We start from the raw sequence: 22,566 nt of genomic DNA, 5'->3' as shown, positions 1-22,566 counted from the left end.
ACTGTCTCCAAGATAGCACATTTGCTTTCTATTCTATATTTCTAAATATTGCTTTCTATTCTATATTTCTAAATATGATCATTCATCCATTAATTATTTCATTAAGGAATAAACTATCATCAGCCATTTCCCATTTATCACCACTTCTGTTATGTTGCTAATCATTTGTTCTTCTCTGGCCCAGCAGTGATCAGTACTAGCATGGCAGAGGGAAATACTAAGACTGCGTTTGTCTCTCCACACCCATGAAAATCAGATTGCAACTGCTCTGACACTTACTTATAGCAGTTCTTAAAATGATAAAAACATCCATTCAATAAAAAAGTCCAACAATATTTCCCCATTATTCTACCAAATAAATGGAGAAAGATATCAAAAAAGACTCGAGAATATAAATAGACTACAATTTTCGTGTTAGCATGGTATTCTGTCGCACTTAATTAAAGTCATGCTTGTATTCAATCCACCACAAGACTTCTGTGCCTGCCCTCTGCCCTCAGGCTGCAAACAGACCAAGAAAACAGTAACTCTGGTCTCATCTGCAGGTGGCCTGTTCAAATTCTTTACCTAAGCCAAAAATTGCAATAGAAACAGATGCAACAGCTATTCCATGCAGTGGGAAAAAGCAGAATAGCCAGGGTTATTTCTCCTGGCTCTTGTGTCTGATTGGCATAAGCTGTGTTCATAAAACTGTCATGTGCCCTCAGAGTATGCAGATTGAAAGAAAGTGGTTGGATCCCTGCAGCAGTTATAAATAAAACTGAGAGGCAAAATAGATCTTTAAAAGTTTCTGTTTTATCACTGTCACTGTCTTGGAGGCCCGCACCAGCTCCTTGTTTAATTCTGTAATTTTAAGTCAGGGTAGGGCACTGAAAAAGTATGATCCATTATTTCTATCTGAATCAGTATCTATGAATGTAGCCAAAGTGATTGTCAATACAATCAATTGCCCGAGTGAAAAGCATAATATTTTAATATAGAGAAATAAAACATCCATGTTTACTTGAGCCTAGTGAGAAAATGTAGACTCAACAACATCTTGCAGGTCCCAAATGATTACAGCCCTAGAGAGCCATGATCAAGCTTTCAGGATCATATATATTGAATACAGCTTTGAGTTTTTCAGAAGGGATTAAACTTCCCCTTATGATGTGTCCTTCCCTATTAGAGCAGCTTTGCACAGAGCTCTGTCTGAAGGAGCTTCCTCATTATTGGGTTTCTCTGAGCTGATCTGCTATTTGGAAGTCATATCAGCAGGTGGACACTACTTATCAGCTGTCAATTGGAATATTTTCAGGAATAAGTGTGAAAGGTCTATTTCAGGGTCCTCTAATTAGGCTTCAAGTGAGAGTTTCATTGGGTGAAACAGGCAGGGCTGCTTCTGCAGACCTGGAGGCATCACTGGCCTTACAATGGCCTTCAGCTACTTCTGCCTTCCTCAGGACCTGCAAAATAAAACAAAACCAGCAAAAGCTTAGAAGGGAGGCTTACTTCATAACACCTGACAAGGGGACACAGAACCAGACATCATGCTTTCCACTGCATGAAAAAAAAAATCAGCAGCTACTAAAGTCTGAATCAGAGCATTGTTGGATTCGTAGCAACTTGCTGTCACTCTGGGTCTAAAAGCTGCAGGCAAGTCATCTCCATGTCAAAAAATCAGAGTGCCATTAATATAGAGATTGAGTTGTCACTAATTTCAGTTTGTGCTTTCTGGCTAAACAAAATCTTACCCATCTCTTCCTTTGAACTTCCTTTGCATCATATATAGTGTGTTCCCACAGAACCCCACAGGCAAGTCTCCCCACCAGATCTATGTTTTGAAGCACCAGTGATGTTAATTGCCACATGGCATCACATTTATTTTACGGCTTCTAGACACACCATGCATGGGCTGACAATGTGTCAGGATTTCAGATACCACACAAGATGACAAGTGTAAGAATGCTATCAATAGAGTTATGTTACTGTGGGCTACCCCTGGCAGCTGGCTCAGTAAGTCTTGAAGCCCACTCCACAAGGCTGTGATCAGATGGTGAGCTGGCACTGCAGTTCTGTCCCAGGTTCACTCAAATGTACAGCTCTTACAGACAGCAGAAGTTGTGGTTTCAAGTTTGGCAGGGAAAGAGCATTAATATTGATCTGGTATCCATGCTACTCCAGTACACAGGACTGGTATGAAGGTGAAGGCTCAGTTTTTTCAGAGATGGCACTAAAATAAAGACAGTGATAATGATGCAAATAAAAAGCTTGCAAAGTAGAGCTGAGTGTGGCTTTGCTAGAAGAACAGTGCTGCTCTGCTTTTCATACATCTAAATGAGCATTAATTCTCAATCTCATCCTGCAGTCTTGAGATTCTACATGGATCTAAAGAGATTGTGTATCACATAAAACATTTTCCATTTTTAAACTCAGGCTTCTCTGCACTGCTATTTCTAAACTGTAGTGGTTTTTTTTTCCCTTTGTTGTTGAGGCATTGCATACATGAGTGGAGAGAGCAGTTTAGTACCTCTCTCCCTGCTGGAACAGCCCAGCACCCAGCTGTCCCCTGCAAGCAGCATCTCATGGGGAGCTGTGATGTGAGCTAAGCCCAGGAGGGCAAGCCACTGAAGATAAGGGAAAGTACAGAGAGAAAACATTAAAATCTTCTCTGTACTTTTCTTCATATTTTTTTCATATTCTTTTTTGGCACTAAAAACATACAAACTCTAGGAAGCAATGGGATGTTTTACAGAACTTGAAGAGTACATCCAACCAGGCAGAACTACAGTGATGGGAAGTGAAGCACTGGCTCTACTGAGACAATGGTAGTTTCAGCAGGATCCAAACTACCCCACATCTTATCAAATTAGGCTACTTGTTAGGAATTCAGTTGGATTCAATTGACTTACTTATTTCATTTGTTGAGATTAGAAATACTGCTGGAGGAAAAATAATTCCTGGGGAACATGTAGAATGAACTCCAACTCCCTGTGCATTACATTGTATTCTGGGAGCTATGGCAAGTACAGATTGTACCTCTACACCAGAAAAGGCTCCCACCTCTTTTTGTGCTGGGTTATTTAATGTGAGCTGCAAATTACAACCACCTCTCTTCCTGTTCTCCACTTTGCCTCCTGGACCTTCATGCATGGATTCATCTCCACTGGCTAAAGGAAAACAGCAAGGAAATGATTAAAACCTTTCTCCCTGTCCAGCCACATGCTCTATTCCCAGAGCAGACTGCATAGAAACAACATCTTTGTCAGGCATCAGTGGAAAGGAACAGCCAAACCCTTTGACCTTGAATTCCAGACTGTTCAGCTCCTGCTTTTAAATTTTAGTTCTACTTTCCTTGTAGCTGTGGTGTGAAAAGACTAAAAATCTGAACTCAAGGATTTTGAGTAAATACCTATTACAAAAGGGAGAATAATTGATATTATTCAATTCGAATTTTTCTTTCATTTTTTTCCTTGTGAAAAAAAAATGCAAATAATAAAATAGCTCTCACAATTTCTAATGGTTTTGATTTACTTAACAGTAAATTTCTATTTACATTTTACTAAAACAGTAGCTACTTGAGGTGACATAATTGTGCCCATACATGTTGCTATCCTATTATTTATTTTAGACTAATATGAAGTGTGAGAGCTGTTAATGCATTATTCCCACTAAATACTTGCAGGTTTTTCTTTAATCTTATTACAGTAGTCTTGCCTTTGTTCAATTTTTTTCTTGAACTTGGTGAAAATTGCCATAAATCTAAAACCCAGGAGAAGTCAGGAGAACTGTTTCAGCAACCTTCGACACTTTTGAGTTGTCCTTCTTACTGAAATATAGAAGATAGTGATACTTGAAGTGTTATTTTAAGGCTAACAACTTGAAATTATGCATAGGCATGACAGAATATGAAGAAAACTCTTCTGATTTGTTCCAGAAAAACTATATTTTCCTTGAATACTGTATTCAATGCACTATTTTTGAGACCTCTACCCATAAAAAAGTGAGGCATCCTTTGGCTCTGAAATCACTATGATCTCCTGTATTTATTTCATCGAATGGCCTTGTGCAGCATGTGAAAAACTAAAAAAGACTGCTGTTTTTCACATGGCAGATATTTTCTAGTACTGGAAGAAGTATAATAGCAGAACTACTAGAAGTAGATATTTTGATTGCTATATATTTTTAATTATTTTTAAAGGAATCGTCTTTCAACAAGCAATAACTAGCAAATTTAAATAAGCCAATGATTCTGGCTTTCACTGTTTTTTTCCCCCTTCCTCAGCTGTCTTTCAGTAATATAAAAAAAGGCAGTACTTTAAAAATGGAGATTAAAAAAAAATCAGTGGATGAAATTTAGGGCTTCATTCTACAAAAAAAAGAATTGTCTGTATCTCCTCATCTTGCAATGCAATAAAACATTTTGACATTCAAAAAGCTGATTCCTCATAAGGAAAAAATAATGCAGGAGTGCAGAAAAAAGGGGGAAATTACTTCTACCAATGCCTCAACAGCACTGGAACATCTGATGCTAATATCCCAGGCTCCCTCCAGATTACTAACTGGGGAAGCAATTTCTCTGAATTCAAATCAATTAATAAATGAGAAAAACAAGCTACCTGGAACCATGGAGTTACTGGGCAGCCTACTGAGGTTACCAGGAGCTTGTCTGACTGTGTCACCTGATGCAGTAAAAACTTAGAAATGGAAACTGTTGGTCCATCTATAGAATTTCCCATCATGTCTACTATAATATTAGAGTTAGGACAGGATACTTGTCTTTCACACTTTCAAGCAATCTCTCTTTCCCCTGCCTGGTCACTAAATAAGTGATTTTGCCTCTGCAATGATGAAGGAAATGGGATTTTGGGCTAAAAAGTGGAGAAAATAGACTTATGAAAAGAGTAGTTGAAACTGTGGCTCATAAATAAAAAAATCATCTCCAAAAACGTTTCCTTGAGATACTTTCTTAGAATCCATTGGTGCAGATATTTATATTTAATTTATATTTATAAAATACATTTTATTACATAAAGAAATGTTGACTGACAACAGAGGTATGCAGAAACGCAAGGATACCCAGATGTTGCAGGTTTGTCATCCTGATCCAAAAGGATCTAGAGTGGGCTGAAAATTTAGATCAAGCTCTTTCCCTTCTCCTTTTTTTATTTTTAATTTTTTTTTTTCAATTTTATTTTTTTAAATTGCATGAAAGCAATTTGACCATAGGGAAAAAACAAATAAATAAAGAATGAATAATTTCTACATGGTCGAGCTGGTTCACATCTAGATGTATTCCTCCAAAAAAATGAATGTAAGCATGGGTAGGGTGCAATGTTGATGGATGGTGGGGGTTCAGCTTTTGTGCACAGGGATGCTCGAGTGGTCCATAAATGAGGCATTGCCCGCTGTGCTCTGGTTCTTTTATGATCCATCAGCAGCAGTAGTGAAGAATTCTGCTCTAGGATATAATGAAATGGGAATCAACTGAATAACCTGGAAAACATTCCAGGTTTGACAATCAGGTCTGTGGGATAAAATATTTATTGTATAAGGTAGGAAGGAGAGAGAGAGTTACAGTCTGCAAAAAGTGCATTCAAATTGCAAAATGAAAATTAACTACTTACGTCATCCACATTAAATCCAAAACGTTGTGGTGGCATTGCTTCACTACAGCATCTATTATTAGTATTATTTATCTGGGTACCACAAAAATGAGCTTGGTTTTTGATGGATAGATACTAAAAAGTGTCTCTGCTCAAAAGATCTCACAAGGGAAGAAAGTACAGGATGAATATTGCTTTAGAGTTCTTGTCTTTGCAACCTTAATGCTTTTTAACATAATAGTTTGTGTGTAATAAAAAGCAAAGCTTGAAAATCTGTTTTATTGACTTCATTGTATGTCCTCAAAATATTATCCTCATTTTATGGTTAATATCCATAGAGAGATCTGTACAGCTTTATGTTAAAAATGCTAAGTTGCAAGAAGCTGAGATGTGGAATGAAATGTGGAATGAAGCATTCAGCAACTCCCAAATGACATTAAAATTCAACCCTCTCAGTCTCACACCTGATTCAAAAAATACACCCAGCCCTAACTTTATGTCTGTATGGTCCTCTGAACCCTGTGAGTAGAACCCTGAAGTTTGTGCTCAATCACTCCAGGATCAATACTCAGCTACAGCATCTGTAAACAGGTTTGGGAAAGAAGGGACCAAAAGGAGCACTCACTCATCAGGAAGTTAAACAAGGAACATGGAAATTTGAAAAAACAAAGTGCCAATTATCTCCGATTTCTGTACAGATGCCCTGATACCTTTACAGAGGGCATAGGAAGGAATTATTTTACAAATATTTGTGCAATATTCTTTTCAGAAAAGTCAGGTTTAAAAGAGTCATAGAGGGGTCTGGCTTGGAACAGATTTTCAAAGAGTATCCGGCCCAACCCTCCTGCCATGGGCAGGAACACCATTCACTTGATTGAGCTGCTGAAAGCCCATCCAACCTGACCTTAAACACTTCCAGGGATGGGTCATCTATAAATTCTCTGGGCAATCTGTTCCAGTGTTTGAATACTCTCACCCTAAAAGAAGTCTTCCTCATTCCCAATCCAAATCTACTCTCTTTTTGTTTTAAAGCTTTATCCCTTGTCCTGTCACTATCTGTTTACAGGCTTTGGTAAAAACTCTCTCTCCATCTTTCTTATAATTCTCCTTTAAGAACAGCAAATCTGCAATAAGGTTTTCCTCCACCCATCTCTTCTCCAGGCTGAATAACCCCAGCTCTCTCACTTTTAATTTTTGAGAGAGGTGCTCCAGGTCTCTGACCATTTTTGTGGCAGCCCTCCAGATCTGCTTGAGCAGGTCCATGACTGATTTATGCTGGGAAGCCCCAACTCTGTCAAGGTCCCTCTTGATGGCAACCTTTCCTCAAATGTGGCAATCACAGCACTCACTTGTTTCTGGGACAATTTCTCAATTGCTCTTTCAGGAGGGAGAACATATAAGGAAATCCTTACTGTAAAATGGCCACCTGAGAGGCATAATCTATTGCTGAGCTTCTGAGGCATTTGCATTTTCTTTAGTGATTTCATGTACATTTAGTATTTACATAAAAAAGCTTATTGTACATTAACTGTGTTAGCATCAAAGACTACAGCCTGTGAAATTCTGAGAAATGGCACTTATGCTCCGGCAATTTATTTCTAAGTATTTTTCCATTGCCTGTAGGAGAGAAATGCAACATGAGAATAATTCTCTACCAGCGTGCTCTGTAGTTTATCAAGCAAAGTAAATAATAGTGTGGGAGGTGAGTAGCATTAACATTTTAAGGACTATCTGAAAAGGTGGACTGCAGTACCAGTATAACTCAGCTTTCTGTAAGCCTTGACTTGGTTTTCCATTTTTAACAAACCATCTAGGCAGGGTACTCCCCTGGGCTCCTTCTGTGCAGCCAAAGGTAGTCACAAAAAGCTGATCAGAATGTGCAGCCTAGTAAGGTGGTTTTTGAGTCTACCAAATGAATCCTAGAGTGAGAGCATGGCTCAGTAGAACTTAGTATTTTCTGTTACAAGGAAATATATACAGATGTTCCATACATAGCAGCTGCAGATTGCTCAACTTGACTGAAAGTGGATATCATGTCCTATATTAGCAACCTATCAAAGGCTTAAGATATCTGAAGACAAATTGGAGACTGCAGAAAATAAATTATATTGCCATCCAAGACAGTGTTCCATAAAAATACTAAACTGAATTATTTTCAGTCCTGATTTTTTGTCAGTCATTTTTCTCCTATTTTCTGGGTTTTTCCTGTAGACCAAACTAGGAAGAGGATTAATTACTTTTTAAATTGCATTATGAATATATTAATAAAATGCATGTAATACACTTTCAGCTTAACTGTAAATGACTTCAAAAGATTAAAAACCATAACATTTTTCTCTGAATTTTATATAATACCAGGTTTATGATGCCATTTATAGGTAAAATGTTACATTACTGTAAAGCTAATGGTTTCTTCTATGAAATTTGTTGCAGAAACAAAAGTACATGCTTCAGCTTTAGGAATAGTGTTTTATTAGTAAATAAATCTTATTTCTCTTGTTGAACTTCAGCTGCCTGTTCCCCTGGCATCTACCCCATGTCATAACAAATACACCATGCTTATTGTTGGCCTCAGATATCAGTGGTCCTCTCTACAACAAGACATGCCCAGAAATGACAGAGGACACAACAGTAATTATATCTTTGTAAAAGTGTGTGTGCTTTTTCACAGCATGGGTTTGGCTTTTGTAGTTACCATTGATCCCTTTTCCTGCATAATCAAACTGGTTCTTCACATCTTGTTTTCTGTCCATTGCCCAGATTTGCAGCCACAGATTTTGTGTACATGCATGTGAGAAGGTAACAAGGCAGTTCATTTCCCAAAACAAGACTGGAAAATTGGAAACTCTCCATAAAGAAGAGAGATTTCTCCATCTTTCTCCCCTCCACTCAACAATGCTTCAGTAGAACCCCACACTGCTTTGCACAAATTTAGCTCAAGAGTTAAGATTCAGTTCTGGACCAAATGAATGAAGGAGACTTCTTCTTGTTTGCTGCATCCACTCTGAGAGAGAAGCCAGGATTTCTCATTCCCTCAGGTTTGCCCCAGGGCTTCCTCTTCTCTTGACTCATGATAAGGCTTCAGTCAGTTCCTCAGCCTGGAAAGCAGGAAGAGGTGAGATGAGACCATCACCTGTCACTGTGTTAAACAACAGAATTAAGAGACACATTTAACCATCTTTATGCAATTTTAAAAGGCCTGCTTTTGCTTTATATTAATCTCAGTCTTGAAGGCTCTTTCAGTCAGGCAGATATCACTGAGCTTGATAACCTGGTTCTCACTGATGGATTGTATCCCACAGCTTTCAAAAAGGGACATAACTTCAATTAACTTCCTATCTAATTGCAATAATATGAAAGTAGATAAAACCAAGTTATTCTTATTTTCCACTAATCATCTCCATTATTACTGCAGAGATATCTTCTATGTGTCAGTACTGTGAGTCACACCAAAAAACTAAATGCACCTATTTAAATTTTTTCAATTAAGTTTATTAAACAGAAAAAAATAGTTTCAAGATTGTGTTAAGAGGTAGAAGTAGCAGCAGAGACACTTTCCAAAAATTCTCTAAGTGAAGCCAGGATAGTACAAAAATAAATTTCCATTAGCAATTTTCATTAGACACAGAAATCACAAAACAATCACCTGTCAATGGCAGAAGACAATTATAATCAGTAGCAAAATGACAACTCAGTTTAACAAATATGTGAAGTTCTTGGTGTGAAATAATTAGAATCTCTGCTTCTGGCTTAAACACTTTCCTAAACTCATTTCTACCCATTTCCTCTTGATGGATTGAGACACACCACATCTGACACAAGAGTAATGTAATGTATTCCGTTCAAGGCTGCTGATTATGTGCACATGTGCACAGTGACAAACAATTAGTGTAATAATGCAGTGATTGCAAAGCTTATCACAACATTGGATAAGATCTCATGCACCAGAAATTACCCTGACCACCTTTTCATGCTTTCCATCCTACATTACTGTGAAACACAAATTTGTACATCGAACCTGAAAGGCTGCAAGGGGATTGATCTATATGAAGCCTGTGCTGAGGAAATGCTGCCTTCCAGCAAATCTGGAAAATAAATTAAAAGTGATTAGGATGAAGTGATGGAAATACAGAGGCAGGGTTAGGAGTTGGCTCTCTGCTCGGTATTGATTGTAGCGAGATGTTTGCAATGTGACCCCACTGCAGGAAGGCTGATGGTGTGGAATTTGTTTACCCCACATCACTGGGCACTGCTGCCTCCCCAGAAAGCCCCTCCTCAGCCAGAACCAGGCTCCATCCATGCCCAAAGAGCCAACCTGCTGCTGGGGCACTCATGAGCTGCACTTCACCCACTGACATGGGCTGCTCAGGGAAACTACAAGATCTCTGAATGTGCCATTTACACTCCAACATCCTCCAGTGAAGGTAAGAGAGGAACAGAGCTCTGTGTGTGCTCATTTCTGTCTCAGGAGTAATGTGCAGAGGCATGTGAAGCAAGGGCAGTGATTTCTCCCCTCCCCTCTCCTCTTCTCTCAGGACTGTGAGCTGACAAAGCCAAAAAAGATGGGGAGAAGTCTTTCCTCCTCACCCCCTGGCTGAGATGGGCTGACAGCACAGGCCAGAGAGGATGGCAGCAGACGTGTGTGTCCACACAGGCTGTGGGCCTCCCTGCCAGAAAGGAGCTACAACTAGGAGCAAAAGGAATATTATTGTCATAGAATGGGCTGGGATGGAAGGGACCTTAAAGAACATCCAGCTCCAGCCCCCCTGCCTTGGACAGGACACCTGGCATTGGGTGAGGTTGCTCTGAGCTCCATGCATCCACTGGGTGTGCCCACAATGGGAAAGGACACATGCAAATAAGGTCACAGCAGCTCCCCACATATTCCAGACATGGATTTTTCATTTATTTCTTCTATAAATTCTCCCATTTAGCACTTCTCCCATTCCTTCCTGAGCCTTTTTTTTACCTTTTGCTGAACTTTGTTTCTCATGCAGAGCCCATCAGTGAAAGATGAGCCCCTGGTGAAGGGGGCACAAGTCTCAGGGCTGGTGCAGCTGGGAGCATCAGTGCTGCCCTGGGCAGGAGGGCAGCTGCCCTGAGATGGTTGCAGCTGGTTGTAGCCAGCTCAGAGGCTGAGGCAAACCCCTCCCAAACTGGGGGAGCAAATCTGAGGAACATATGGTGCTGTATACACAAGTATATTTAGGAAAAATCTGTCATCTGAAGGGAAGAGGCTGAGTCAAAAGAGACAGGGAGTCCCCTAAGGGACCGCAGCTGTGGGCAACAGTGCTGATTTTAACTGGGATTGAGTTAATTTTTTCATAGGAGATTATATGGGGCTGTGTTTTGGATTTGTGCTGAAAAGCTGAGATGTTTTCACAGGGATCAGCTGAGCAGGACTTGCACAGAGCCAAGCCTTGGTCAAGCAGGCTGGGGGTGCACAAGAAACTGGGAGGGGAACCTAGCCAGGAGACCTGACTCCAGCTGATCACAGGGATAGCTCAGAGCATATGGAATCATGCTCAGCATACAGAGCTGGGGGAAGGAGGAAGAAAGGGTTTTTTTGGACTCACAGCATTTTTCTTCCCAAGTCACCATGCTTGGTGTGGTGGAGCCCTGCTGTCCTGGAGGTGGCTGAACACCTTCTGGCCCATGGGAAGTGGGGCATGAGTTTTGTTTTGCATTGCTTGTGAGCAGGGATTTTGCTTAATCTGTTGAACTGTCTTTATCTCAAACCATGAGTTTTTTCACTTTTACCCTTCTTGCATTCCAACATGAGTGAGTGAGCAGCCTTTTGGGGTGAGCTGCCAGCTGGGCTTAAACCAGGGCAGGGACACTAAGGAACAGTGTGGGAGATAAGTGAGAAGGGAAGAGTGGAAAAAGCATCACATGCACAACAACCTCAGCCTATTCACTCTTTTCTCAGTGGGAATGAGGATGTGGTTTAGAGGATTGGCATAGAGTGAATTGATGTGAAACTGTGCACTTTTTTCCTCATTATCCAAATTAGTGATCAGAAGTTTTATTTGGACTGGCTACAAACTGGGCTTCCTGAACTTGAAACTTTTTCGTCTGTGATAGTGCGTAAGTAAAAATTTTTTAGACTCTAAAGTGTATTATTGTGTTCCCGGGTATACTTAATGATGCACTTCATCCTCCTTTTGTTCTGCTCCCTCTCCTATGATTCTTTCCACAAGTCCTCTGGAAATTAATAATAAACCACTTCAGTTGCTTCTGCATCCAAAGTGTTTTTGCAGTGGAAGGACTGTGGGCAATAACTCCTGGCCTGTAATTATATGAAAATATGACATGTTGCTTTTTTTAGGGGGTTATTGAGAAATATCAGTTGCAGTTTCCTTTCCTTACTCAGTAAGCAAACAGAAGAGAGAAAACCATAATCTTTGCCTTCAAATATAAAGGTTCTGTGCCATTCCTGCCTTCTTCCAAGCTCCCACTGCCTTGTGGAGCAGCACTGAACAGGTAGGATCAGAATATGCACCAACTGTGTGCACAACCAACCCACCAGCTGCAAGTCTCTATTTGTGTTTGAGAGATCTCAGCTCCTGAACCACCTCACTGCAGAACACAGCTCTGCTCTGTTGGAGGAGGGCTGGCTCCACAGCTGATGTGTCAGTCTGCACAATAAAAGAAAGGTCTAGTTCAGGAAATCTGTTCTTGATGTTTTTTTCTGCTAAAAGCATTTCTCAGTATATACAGCCCTCCTTTCATCCCTGCATGGAAAAGAAGAGAACACTGGTCAAAAGGAGCTTATGATTTTAGAGTCTCAACAATTATTCATAGTTCAGGTATTACTTTTTTTAAAAAATATTGTACCAGACCCTGTCTATCATTCAGATAGAATGTTCTTTTTCTCCCTGTCTAATAGGTAGGCCAATTGGCAGTGATGGGCAAACAGTTAAAATAAATTCTTCAACATTCTGCCAAAGCAGAGATGGGACAACAGATGCTTTCAGACAGGCAGGGGAGGACAAGGTAAGAACAAGATATGCTTGGGCAGTGTGACAGGACAGCTGTCTTTGTCAAATGTTTCGTATGTGTACTTGGAAATGTGAATTTTAAAAGAATATATTGCAAACAGATCCTTGAAGACATTTAATTTTTATTTATCTTCCAAGTATGAGAAACTGAACAGGGGGAAAAACCAACCAGCATTGATATTCAGGTATTAGCTGATGTGAAGTGTCAGCTTGGAGGAGCAAAGGAGAGGCAACAGATAAATGACTGCCAAGACAAAAGGGTCAGCACCCGGCTGAGCACGTCAGGGCTGTGCATATTCCAGGCACGGTAACAGAACACCAAAAGCACAAATGGGAAATGGGTGATGTGCCTTTGAACAGAACATCAAATGGGGGATTAACATGGCATTAACATTTATTGTTATCTGGGGATGGTGCAACAAAATTGCCAGTGTGTTCTGCAGGAGGACAAGAACAGAACAATAGGTCTTGCTTCATCTCACTCCATTTTTAGGTTACTTTTTTATCAGCACTGTGATATACACAGATGGTGCTGTTTGAGGAGTATTTGTGTGGTTGGGTACTTTGCAGCACAGTTATATTAAAGCCCTAGCTGAATTTTCTTTCTGAAAGCTCGCTCAAAACTTCATTATTGCTGAAGTGACCATGGGAGTCATAGGTCTGAAAAGAACTGTGCTCTGCACCTCACTGACATTATCTTCCATCTAGCTCCTACCTGCTCAGTAAGTTCAAGAGAAAAAAAACAACTAATAACTTAAAGGGCATATCATGTGGTAATGCCTAAATTGCTCCTAGTGCTATTTATAAATAATTCAAAATAAAATGAAAGCCACAGCAAACACAGCTGTAGTTTATTTGCTGTCACCCACCTGCTGGTGAATCTAACACTGAGCTGCAGCAGTTGCTTCTCAGCTTCAAACAAACAAAAAATAAATCTATTATTGTTGGTATTATTGTCATTACTAAACCCTCACCTGGATACCTGCAATTTGCAAAGCCTGGTTCTTGACATGTTTTTGTTAAGTGTCACACCAGAATTTTCTTCACTGCCAGTCAGGACACTCATCCACAGTGTGACTCAAACCTTCCTGGCACTGCACATCTTTCAGAGGCAGCCTAAAGTCAGCTACCATGCAGTGGAGTGTGCACAGTTATTTTAGTGGAAAATATTAGGGATGAAAATTCTTTAAATTCAACATGAACAGAGTATTCTTGCCTTTATGTGTCCTTGTATTTAGTATCCTCTGAAAGACAAGCTTATGAATGTTATATATTTGACCTTTTTCTGTGCCTGTCTCAACACATATTTCTGCCACCACTAATTAAACACAATGCTCCCACCAGTAGCCCACCCATTTGTTCTTGAAATACTCCTTATAATATGATTTTTTTCCTCACATTTCTGATCTATATGGCTTTTTAGGTAAATATCCAGATGGTTTTGTCTGCTGCCTTGCTAAACTCTACTATGTACCCTGGCTATGTTTGATATCCTTGTAAATCCACCTTTGGATGTATGATAACTTCCTTGGCTCTGGAGTTAGTCACTGTAAAGAGAACATTCTTTACTCCTATGGGACTTCTAACCATATGTGCAGAATAAAAATAAAATAAATAAAAAAATCCACTTTTCAGCACAAAATCAAGCACTGTGAAACAGTATCTTGTCCAAAAGCAGGAATAAGTAAGGGATAAAGGAACTACTAATGCAGCTTTGACACCTGTTGTAAGGCATAGGAAGATTTAATAGCCAGGTCTGCCATGTTGGTTGCAAAAAATGTCACTTGTCTGCACACTTTTGTGTACATCACTACAGAAGCCTAAACCACATCTAATCTATAAGCCTTTCCTGCTGGCCTCTCTAGTTCTTCCTCCTGCAACTTCCTTTTCCTCAAACACAAAGGTCAGATCAATTATTTACATTGGCTCCCTGATTTTAGTTGGCTGCACACACAGAATTTCAAAGGAAAGGTTAAATGAAAATGTGCTTTCCCCAGGTTTAACTGTTAGAGAAGGAAAACGGGAGCAGGAAGGCTCTGCCATGCTGTGGGGAGGGCTGTTCTGGAAACAGTCATGGAATGGGTATAAAGATCAACAAATGTTAGTGTCGAAAATAAAATATTCCAAGGAACAGCTTTAAAGATCTGTGGAAGGAATTTGTTTTTCAATTGATTTTGTCCAAGAAATTAAGAGACTAGGGGGAGGTGAGCTGCAGTAAATTACACAAAGTGGTTTCCTAGCTGCATGGGAGTGAACTCTGGTAACTGGTGGCAAAAGTTCACATTTTACTCTGCTTATGGAACATATCTTGCTAATTGATCAAATAGAATAAACTGACTCTTTATACAAATAAGAAATGTTTGGAAGGGCTGGGAAGAAGTGCCAGGCAAAAGGGGAGAAGTGAATTGAAGCCTTACATGCTTTTGAAGGTTTCTCTATTTATAATCACATCCAATTAAACTGAAATACTTGGCAAAAATGCACATAATTTTTAAAAAACTGCATCTTTGTAAGAAGCGCTTTCCCTGAGAAATCCTAGGAATATTTCTCATATATCTCAAAACACAAAAACTTGCATTACTGTGCTAGCAGACTATGACAGCATTAAGAAATCAAAGCACACTTTGAACAGTAAAATATGGGTTACAGAGTGCACAGTAGGGTTCCCTGGTTTAGATCTATAGCTCCAAACTACGGAGTAACTTGCAATTATTTGACAGATCTCTGGAAGATATCTTCTTCCCTCAGCATCAGAGAAGGGGGGGTGTTTGCTAAATGTGTCAGGGTCCCAACTACAGGTTTTCAGTTCTCTCTCTCCTGTGAGTAATAGTTGTCTCAACAATCACTGATTTCCCCCAACATCTCACATTAATATACTCAAATCCAGTAAAAGTCCCTTCCAAATGTGCATGATTAAAAGAGGAAAAAGCTGGATGTTTGAAGTGAGAGAACTAAATGTGTTAAATCACTTATATTGCTAAAAGACTAGCCAAGAAAAATTATAATTTTTCTTTTATATTGACATTAGATACTTTTCCAGATTTCAGGATACTTTTTGAAGTGATAATATTTTACTACAACCATTCCTATTTATTGAGTGCATTGGAAATATGAATTACTGAGTTTTGAACCATTTCCACACAACTTACTTCTTGGCATTGGAAATGCATGTTTTATTTCAAAGGAAATTTCAAAGAGAATATTCCCTTCCATAGGAATTGGGAAGGAGAGGACTTTGGAGGGTTCCCTAGAGATCAGAGGCAGGGGGGAGCCCTGTACAGAAGGATTTTCCTAGTGATCATTGATGGTACTAGGGCTGCTGCATCATGTTTATCAGGCTGGCTGCCTGGGGAGCAGGAAGGTGGAGGGCAACTGAAGGATGGAGATACAATGATTCCAAGCAGGGAAATGAAAAAACTTAATGTGAATTCTTCCACAAGTAGTCAAATGGATTTATTACTATAACTCTCTGTGCAGCATCATGATACTGAGACACAGTCAGGGGAATGAAGAGGGGTAGAGCAAAAAGAAGGCAGTTTTAGTTCCCACAGAGTGTCAGGTGTTAACTTTATCAGAGAAGCTGGTGGTCTTAACATTCCATTTTAAAAACAGAACTCAGTCTTGCTGTGTCTGGGTTGGTTTTTTTTTTGGGAAATGTTCCTCACTTTGCAGACTTTCAACAAATCACAGAGCTTTCCTGTAGTGAAAAAAGCCATGAAGTTGTTCCTCCCTGTGGTTGTAAAGTGAAGATTCACGCTGTGCTACTGTTTCTTGTGCCCAAACTTTGTAAGTGCCCTCATCATATAAACAAGATATCAAAATGCTCATGGCACACACATCACAGAGCAGCACCATTAATGCAGCACCATAAGCCCTTTGCACTGTGTGAGTCACTCTGGGAATTCTGACTATCTGAACTGTCAGGTGTTAACCACTCCCACATTGTTAGGAGTGGAAGATTGCATAATTGAAGAGTAATTATTCCCTAGTATGCAATAAGACTCTGACTCAAATATTTAAAAGTTTTTCTTTGCCTTTGAAACTGAAGTGCTGTTTCAAATCAGGGAATTTGTATTCCTAAATCATTTTGGATCTTGTGAAAATCTCTGCATGGAAATGATATGCTATTTTAGCTATGAAAATTTTTAACATATTCTCTCCCTAAAAAAAAACAAACTCACATTTATTTTTTAACTTACATTTCTGTTATTGTAATTCATAAAAATATCAGCAATGTTCCTTCTACAGTTCTGAAAATGATCTGCAGTGTTCAGTTCCTGCTACTACTTTTCTAGCTCTCTTCTGATGGAAATGAACATCCTGGTGCTTCATTTTCATGACAAAGACCATAGCAGAAAATAATACAGACCAAGTCTTCTCCTGACATTGACTAAGCTAAGTAAGGAGATTAGGATGAAAATAAGCTATTCCTCACTCACATTTTAGCACTGTTATCAACAGGAATCCACAGATACCAGTTACAGAGGGGATATTGATATGCATCATGTTCAGCATTACAAGTGTTGCATGAATTACATTTTAAGGGTGTTTTTCCCATCCTGCAGTACTGACATGTATTTCAGGCATCATCAAGAGTTCTTCTGCAGAGAACAATGAAATATGATTACATTTGTCATAACTGCAATATACCTTACCACCAAATGACAAATTAACAAAAAAGGTTCCTCATGCTTTTTCTTTCTGTTGAACTATGTGAAACTGCTTTTTTTGCAGCAAAAATTACTGCTGCAATCCTATGTGCAAGCCAGTTGTAACAGGTTCAAGTTCAGCAAATTCATTTTCAAGGTTGTGCTGCTGCTTTTATAAGTGACTTCTATGAGGCCAGAGAGAAAGAATAAGAGCTTTTCTGCTTTGCATTAATTATTTTTATTCAACAGCTTTAGGAAAGAAGCAGAAGTTTCAGTACCAAGTTGAGCTTATTTGTTGATTACTCTGTTTTTCTCTTTAACATTCTCATTTGTTTATGTTCAGTTATTAGTATGTGCTGCAAAGATTGTGGAATTTTCTTCATTCTACAAACAATGACTTTGAGTCTATGACTGCATTTATTTTTTGTCACTAAATTCTCATATACATGTAGAAACCAAAATGCATTTCCAAATTAGAAAATAGCTATATACTGATAAAGTATATAGTATTATATATCGTATATATATTATATATAGTATTATATATAGTATATATATTATATATAGTATTTTATATATAGTATTTTATATATATATATTTATATATAGTATATATACTATATATATTATATATAGTATTATTAGAGATAATTTAAGGAATGTCTCAGAAGTAACAGAATTCTTTCAGTTCACTTTTTTTTTGGATATTCTTTTCTCCTTACCTTTTCTCATAATTTCACCATGTCCCACATTTGGAATTTGTAGACAGGAAAAAGATTGTCCAAGAAGGACAGTAATCAGTGACAGACATTCTGAATGTGTGTAGAGAAACCAAGTTTCTCTTTAAGCAGAGAAGACTGAGCAAGTGAAGCAGAAGTGTTGTTGCCAAAACGGATATCAGCAGCTGTCAGGCAGGAAAGAAAAACCTTGTAGCTGAGGCAACAGAGTAAATGGATGATCGCCCAGAAACAACAGAAGGATCTGGCAGCAGAGCAAATGCTGCAAACATCTGCCTGGTATCTGTGATACATCAGGGCTCTGCAGTGTTTTCATCAGTTCCTTTTATCTCCTGAGTACTGATCTTATGCTCTGTCACTCTGTGCCCGCAAGGATCCTTCGTCCCTCCTATGCTTTTGTGTTTTGTGTGCTGCAGCTAATTCTCTTCACTTTGCTTTGCTCAGAAGGCACCACAAAGGCTTGTTCCTCTGTCCTAATGACTGGAAAATAGTTGGGAAAAGGGAGTCCTTCTCAGTGAGGCAAGAGGCAGATTAATGTCCCAAGAGGAACTGTATGTTCCTGTGCGCTTGCTGCAGCCCATTTGTGTTGGTAGTACTCATCCCTTTCAAGACTCCAGACCATCAAGTGATTCTGGAAGTCACACAGCAGATGAGCCAGTGACACTGAGGAAAACTGCATCAGTGGAACAGTAACTTTTGAAAGAAGGCAAAAATGGCATTCATCATAATGCCTGCCTTCCAGTAGAAATCAATGTGCTGATCTCAACCTTCCCTGAGTTATCTTCTCTCATTACACTAGAAAATTGCTAAAGCAACGCTCCAAATGTCTCTTTTATGTAGTTTACATAAGCTGAATACAAGTCTTTTGATATTTCTAAACATGAACACACAAGGTCAATCCACCTTGTTCAGCTGGCATTAGGATAAAGCCATTTCCAGAGATGCTGCAATAAACTGGCAGGTATTAGCAGTGCTCCAATTTGCTTTCTTGCTTTCTTTTGTCTTCTGAAAGAAGTGTCAAACAGTGGTTCTTGTGGATGGAACAAATAGATCTTTAGAGTCTATGTACCATGAGAAATTCTTTCAGAGGGCTTTTCCATTCATACAAATTATTATTAATTTCCAAGTATTCAGCATGTTCTGTTAAATCCAGATCTTCTCTTACCCTCATGTTACAATTCCTCATTCAGTGGTTCATGCATCTCTCTTCTGCATCCTCACATACTAAATTTAGTTAACAGAGTTCAGAGGCTGCTAAACTTTGATTCAAGATTAGCACTACAAAAAGCAGCAAAAAAAAAATTATTTACCTAACCTAGGTGTAGTCTTTCTTTTTGATTGTACAGCACTGTCCTTTCTGCTAAGCAGCCAAGTTCCTTATAATCATCCAGATCAGTACCTGTTTAAAGCACATAATGGTATTCCTCTAGAGCACTGGTTTTATGTACAAAATAAGATTTGTGGAAGCAAAGATGCTGCAAATCTGTGCCTTGTCCTCACAGAGAACAATGATATGGCCAGAACATGTTTTCAGATTCAAGATCTGGGAATAACTTCTAGAAGCCATAAAGCAAAAGTAGCATCAGTATTGCACCTATAATTCACATCAGAAGACCAACATGTAACATCTGTTGCCCAAAATGGATCCATAACTCTTTAGCATCTTGTGTAGAATATAAGTGGTCAGGCTGTGAGTGAGCCAAGATCAAAAGGGTGGAGTACACTGCAGACTAATAGTAGAACAATATTCTCTGTAAAAGTCCTTTCAAAATAAAACAGCAGACACTTGTACTTGAAGTCTTGAGAGTATGTGGAGAAAGGGATGATTTTTTTTTTTTTTTTTGAATGGAGCTGGTCCTAGGAATGGCAGAATTTCTAGAGAGAGGAAATATGGAATGTAACCTTCCAGGAAAGAAAAATCCAGTAAATATTTTGCTGTAAAAGAAGTGGAAGGAAATTTTTCTCTTCTAGAGAATAATTATACTGCTTCTAAAGTTAGCATCTATTGGGATGTGGATACTAGAATGCAGAATATAGGGGTTTGAACAAGAAGGTATGTTCCTGTACCACCAACTTGCTACACAGAAATTCCACACCAATGTGTGTGAAATTCTTATTCAGGTAAAGTCTGTATTAATGTGCTCTTGGATGGAATCAGGCTTGTACCAAAATACTTCTGTTCTTCCTCTTTGGACAAATACATTGCCACTCACATCAGACTCAGGCATCAAACTGGATCTTTTTGTCTCCTCTTCCTCTAGCAGTCTGTGAGTTCCATCCATGGGCTGGTCTGTATTTTTTGAAGATCTAACAGAAACCAAGCTGGCAAAACATAGGAAAGGCCAGTGTTTGCAGTGGCCTTGCTGGCCAGGACCAAGAAATAAGATTCAGCTCTCACATAAGATGTCTGTTCAATGAAACCTGAAACTTTTATTTTACTTCTAGAAAATGGATCAAACTTCTCTTTTTTTTAATCTCAGTCTGGTTTTGCACCAGTGGGGAGGTCTGTGAGTTGAATTACCTTGGTGTTAAGTACTCTTCAATACTGGAGCTTTTTCATAATCACTCTTACAGAAGAAAAAACTTCACATAGACTCTTGTGGAATCCTGGAACATGAAAGGACACTTTACTGGGTATTTTTGCTTCCTTCCACTCTTGAACTTCTAAAAATATGTGGAAGAACATAATCAAGAGGCTTAATTCCCTAGTCAGGCACTTATGTGTTTGAGCACTTAATGATGTCACTGAGGAAGCCTCATTTGCTCAAGTTCCTTATCATCATTTCAATTCACAGGTTGAATGAGGTATAATTTTTACATATAAACATACCCTTTTTTTTTAATCTTTCTCGGTCTTCTACTCGTTTGGGACCATTGAGCACATCAAATTCTGAAGAATCCACCAGACTAGCAAAAAGATTGATTCTGATTTACAGTTTGTATTTACTGCTGCATTTTTAAATATCGAATAAGCAAAGTTTGTGCAACTTGGTTGTTGTTGCAAAATGAATTATAATCATTTGTAAAATCACTTTTTTACAGTGCCAGCCTCATGGGGCCTGTAAGTCAGACAGAAGACAAGCAGCAGGCTTACCTGTGTAGGGCAGTGTGGCAGCTCTGGCAATTAGACAGAGAGGCCTGGCTGGTTGGAAGGGGCAGGTTCACAGCAGATCCTACTCCTGGACCTTTATTTCTGCCATTTTCCTGCCTTGAACCAGATCAGATTAAAGAATAAAGAGAAGGAGGAAATAAATTATCACCCTGACCACTGCTTCCCCACACCTTCCACTGGACCAGGGTACTCAAACCCTAGGCCAGGCTGCTTCTTCATACAGATGGGCAATGTTTTCCCATTCAGATTTGTTTTCCCCCCTTATATCCCTTTTCTCCTCACAAACAGCAGGATCTTCCTACAAATCAGTGGAATGCTGGCTTCACTAGTGATCCACAGGACCAGGAGGTGGCCACTTGACCTCAAGGCTGTAAGGCCTGTTTTCTATTCCAGACCAGAGGGAAAAGAGGTCAAATAATGGCTGGTAGTGGATTTCTAGAGAAGACATAAAATAATAAAAGCATGGTTGTGGCAATCCCACATCCATCAGACTCCTTTTTTTCAGCAATCTCTTGTTCAGTGGTCAGTCTGGACTTCTCATTGGACTAAGATGGCATATTTCCTTCAAAAAGTCAGTGCAAATTTTCCCACACGAGTTACTGTTTCAATGCAATATACATTTATACTCATCAGTACACCCCATATTCATAAATTATAGAAAAAGCTTGCAGATTTCAAAGTGCTTTTAGGAAACCTGTGTGCTTGTGTTGAGTAAGTGGAATCAAGGTAGAAAATCATACACCAAATTGCACTGTACAGTTTCCAGCTGAAGAAAACCTCCTGTGTAAAGTAGTATGAGGTGAGAGGAAAGACATAGTCTGGTATCTGAACAGGTTCAGCAATGGAGAGGGGAATAAAGCAAATCACTTTCCCGAAAAATTAACAGAAATCTGCCCTTTTGATTTCTTATTGCAATAATCTGATTATAGTAGTAGATACCTGATACAATTCATTACAGGACAGTAAAACAACTAACCTAGGTGCAGGAAGTGTGGAACTGAGTCTTCTGTGCTTGGCCTGCACTAAAACTTTGTGATTGACTCGTATTTGGCAAAAACACTCAGTTACATTCTCACTGCCATTGTAGAAGCTCTCAAATTAGGGACAGGACATAAGGGAAGGTTCTGCCCTTCATGTCCAGAAAAAGACCACTCTGGTGTCTGACAAATCAAGTGGCTGACATGCCAGGAGGAATTTGGGCTTCTGCTGCTCTGGGAGACTGGAATGCAGAAAGGAAGAAGTCTGGGCCACAGCTGAGCTCCTGCTGCCACTACTGAACAATGACAGCTTCAAGATTGCAAAGATCAAAAGTAAGGCACATGCACCATTGAACTTACAGTGTTTCTTTTCGATAAAGGAAAATCTTCTCATTATCATTAAAATAAGAAGATCCTGGAATGCTCATATTAGTCCAATTCAATATTAGTCCAATACCATAGCCACTTGAGCATAAACACTTCGAAATCACTGCATATTGGTATT

General features: G+C 39.2%; 1 long non-coding RNA gene across 1 annotated transcript in view; it reads left to right on the top strand.

Moving 5' to 3' along the window:
• The first annotated feature begins 11,469 nt into the window (after positions 1 to 11,469).
• Positions 11,470 to 22,566, top strand: part of LOC147653938 (uncharacterized) — a 51,420-nt gene continuing 40,323 nt past the window's right edge. Inside the window, exon 1 of the long non-coding RNA XR_015284093.1 lies at positions 11,470 to 11,672. This is a non-coding gene — a long non-coding RNA (uncharacterized LOC147653938). The remainder of the gene's footprint in view (positions 11,673 to 22,566) is intronic.

This window comes from Cyanistes caeruleus, chromosome 3, assembly GCF_971803275.1.
Source record: "Cyanistes caeruleus chromosome 3, bCyaCae1.hap1.1, whole genome shotgun sequence".
Classification (NCBI taxonomy): Eukaryota; Metazoa; Chordata; class Aves; order Passeriformes; family Paridae; genus Cyanistes; species Cyanistes caeruleus.
This window is presented reverse-complemented; position numbering and strand designations above follow the sequence as displayed.